We start from the raw sequence: 5,317 nt of genomic DNA on the forward strand, positions 1-5,317 counted from the left end.
TTCTGCACAGCATCATTCTACGCATCATTGTACACATCATTCTGCACATCATTCTACACATCATTTTACACATCATTCTACACATCATTCTACACATCATTCTACACATCATTCTGCACATCATTCTACGCAGCATTCTACACATCATTCTACACATCATTCTATACATCATTCGACACGAGATTCAACACATCATTCTGCACATCATTTTACACATGATTCTACACATCATTCTACACATCATTCTACACATCATTCTACAAATCATTCTACACATCATTCCAGACATCATTCGATACATCTTTCTCGACATCATTTTACACATCATTCTACACATCATTCTGCACATCATTCAACATGAGATTGCACACATCATTCTGCACATCATTTTACACTTAATTCTACACGTCATTCCACACATCATTCTACACATCATTCTACACATCATTCTGCACATCATTCTACATGTCATTCTACACGCCATTCTACATATCATTCTACAAAGCAGCATTCTACACATCATTCTACACATCATTCTGCACATCATTCGACTCTTCATTCGACACATCATTCTGCATATCATTCTTCAAATTATTCTACACATCATTCTACACAACATTCGGCACATCATTCTACACATCATTCTACATATCATTCCACACATCATTCTACACAACATTCTACACTTCATTCTATATATAATTCTACACATCATTCTACACATAATTTTACTCAACATCATTCTGCACATCATTCTATATATATCTTTCACACATCATTCTACACATCATTCTACACATCATTCTAAACATCATCATTCTACACAACATCATTCGACACATCATTCTACACATCATTCTCCACATCATTCTACACATCATTCTACACATCATTCTACACAACATCATTCGAAACATCATTCTCCAATTCAATCTACACATCATTCTACACATCATTCTGCACATCATTCTATACATCATTCTACACAACATCATTCTACACTTCATTCTACTCGTCATTCTACACATCATTCTACACTTCATTTTACACAACATCATTCGAAACATCATTCGACACATCATTCTACACAACATTCTACACATCATTCTGCATTTCAATCTACACATCATTCTACACATCATTCTACACGTCATTCTGCACATCATTCTACACCTCATTCTACAGATGATTCTACACATCATTCTACGCCTTATTCTACACATTATCATTCTAAACATCACTTGACACATCATTCTACACATCATCATTCTACACATGATTCTGCACATCATTCGACACATCATTATTAAAATCATTTTACACATCATTCAACACATCATTCTACACAACATCATTCTGCACATCATTCTTTAAATCATTCTGTACATCATTCTGCACATCATTCTACTCATCATTCTGCGCATCATTCTACACATCAATCTGCACATCATTCTGCACATCATTCCACACAACATCATATTCAACATCATTCTGCACATCATTCTATGCATCATTCCACACATCATTCCAAACATCATTCCATACATCATTCTACAACTAATTATACACATCATTCGACACATCATTCGACACATCATTCTACACATCGTTCTACACATCATTCTACAAGTCATTTTACACATCATTCTGCACGTAATTTTACACATCATTCTGCACATCATTCTACAAATCATTCTACACAACATAATTCTGCACATCATTCTGCACATTATTCTACTCAACATCATTCTGCACATCATTCTATACATCGTTCTGCATATCATTCTACACATCAATCTACACATCATTCTACACATCATTTTCCTACTCATCATTTCACGCAAAATTCTACACATCATTCTGCAATTCATTCTTCATATCATTCTACACGACATAATTCGAAAGATCATTCTACACTTCATGCTACAGAACATTCTACACATCATTCTTTACATCATTCTACATTTCGTTCCACACATCATCATTCTAAACATCACTCGACACATCATTCTGCACATCTTCATTCTACACATCATTCTGCACAGCATCATTCGAAAGATCATTCTACACTTCAAACTTAACAACATTCTACACATCATTTTTCACATCATTCTACACATCATTCTACAGGTCATTCTACACTTCATTCGACACATCATTCTACACATCATTCCAAATATCTGTCTACACTTCATTCTACACATCATTCTACACATCATTCTACACCTCATTCTACATTTCGTTCTACACATAATTCTGCACATCATTCTACACATCATTCTACACATCATTCTTCACATCATTCTACAGCTCATTCTACACATCATTCTACACATCATCCTACATATCATCATTCTACACATCATTCTACACACCATTCGACACATCATTCTACACCTCATTCTACATTTCGTTCTACACATCATTCTGCACATCATTCTACACTTCATTCTACACATCATTCTTCACATCTTTCTACAGCTCATTCTACACATCATTCTACACATCATTCCACACACAATGATTCTGCACATATTTCTACACGTCATTCTGCACATCATTCTCTGCATCATTCTACACAAAATCATTCTGCACATAATTCCACACATCATTCTACAAATCATTCTACACATCATTCCACACATCATTCGACACATCATGAAACACATCATTCTACACATCATTCTACACATCATTCTGCACATCATTCTACACATCATTCTACAAGTCATTCTACACATAATGCTATACATCATTCTGCACATCATTCTACACATCATTCTACATGTCATTCTACAAATCATTCTACACGTCATTTTACGCATCATTCTACACATCTTATGCACATCATTCTTCACATCATTCTACACATTAATCTACACAACATCATTCTACACATCATACTACAGCACATGATTCTACACATCATTCTAGACATCATTCTACACATCATTCTAAACATCATTTTACACATCGTTCCACACATCATTCTACTCAACATCATCCTACACATTATTCTACCCATCATTATACACATCATTCTACACATCATGCTACATTTCATTCTACACATCATTTTACACATAATTCTAATCATCATTCTACACATAATCCTGCACATCAATCGACACATCATTCTAGATATCATTCTACACATCATTCTATACAACATTCTACATATCATTTTACACGTCATTCTGCACATCATTCCACACATCATTTTACACATCATTCTCCACATCATTCGACACCACATTTTACACATCATTCTCCACATCATTCTACACATCATTCTACATTTCGTTCTACATTTCATTCTACACATCATTCTACACATCATTCTACACATCATTCTACACATCATTCTGCACATCATTCTACGCATCATTCTACATGTCATTCTACACATCATTCTACACATCATCATTCCACACATCATTCTGCAGATCATTCTACATATCATTCTGCACATCATTCTACGCATCAATCTACAAATCATTCTCCACATCATCATTCTACACATCATTCGACAGATCATTCTACACATCATTCTACCACATCATTCGACACATATTCTACACAAAATCATACACATCATTCTACAAATCATTCTACAAATCATTCTACACATCCTTCTACACATCATTCTACGCATCATTCTACACAACATTCTGCACATCATTCTACACATCATTCTACAAATCATTCTACACATCATTCTACACATCATTCTGCACATCATTCCATACATCATTCTACACAATATCATTCTGCACATAATTCAGCACTTCATTCTACACACCATTCTACTTTTCATTCCACACATCATTCTACACATCATTCTACTCATCATTCTACACATCAATCTACACAACTTCATTCTACACATCATTCTACACATCATTCTACACACCATTCTACTTTTCATTCCACACATCATTCCACACATCATTCCACACATCATTCTACACATCATTCTACACATCATTCCATACATCATTCTGCACATTATTTCGCAAATCATTCCACAAAACATCATTCTACACATCATTCTACACATCATTCTACACATCATTCTACACATCATTCCACACAAGCTCATTCTACACATCATTCTACACATCGTTCCACACATCATTCTACTCAACATCATCTTACACATCATTCTACCCATCATTCTACACATCATTCTACACATCAAGCCAAATTTCATTCTACACATCATTTTACACAAAATTCTACTCATCATTCTACACATAATCCTGCACATCAATCTACACATCATTCTAGATATCATTCTACACATCATTCTATACAACATTCTACATATCATTTTACACGTCATTCTGCACATCATTCCACACATCATTTTACACATCATTCTCCACGTCATTCTACACATCATTATACACATCATTCCACACATCATTCTACACATCATTCTACACGTCATTCTACACACCATTTTATACAACATTCTACATATCATTTTACACGTCATTCTGCACATCATTCTCCACATCATTCTACACATCATTATACACGACATTCCACACGTCATTCTACACATCATTCTACACATCATTCTACACAACATCATTCTACACACCAATCTACACTTCATTCTACACATCATTCTACACATCATGTGACACATCATTGTACACATCATTCTACACATCATTCTATACATCATTCTACCTATCATTCTTCACGTCATTCCACACAGAATTTTACACATCATTCTCCACATCATTCTACACATCATTATACACATCATTCTGCACATCATTCCACACATCATTCCACACATCATTCTACACATCATTTTGCGCGTCATTTTACATATAATTCTACACATCATTCAACACATCACTCCGGACATCATTCTACACATCATTCTATACATCATTCGACAAATCATTTTACACGTCATTCTACGCATCATTCTACACACCATTCGACACATCATTCCACACATCATTCTACAGATCATTCTACACGTCATTCTATACTTCATTTTACACCTCATTCTGCACGTCATTCTGCACATCATTCTATACATCTTTCTGCCCATCATTCTACATATCATTCTACACAACATCATTATACACATCATTCTACACATCAATCTACGCATCATTCTACACATCATACTACCCATCATTCTACACATCATTTTACACATCATTCTGCACATCATTGTTCACATCATTCTACATATCTTTCTACACATCATTCTATATATCATTCTACACATCAATTTACAGTTCATTCTGCACATCATTCGACATATCATTCTACATATCATGCTACA

This window comes from Pristiophorus japonicus, unplaced genomic scaffold (genome assembly GCF_044704955.1).
Source record: "Pristiophorus japonicus isolate sPriJap1 unplaced genomic scaffold, sPriJap1.hap1 HAP1_SCAFFOLD_30, whole genome shotgun sequence".
Taxonomy (NCBI): domain Eukaryota; kingdom Metazoa; phylum Chordata; class Chondrichthyes; family Pristiophoridae; genus Pristiophorus; species Pristiophorus japonicus.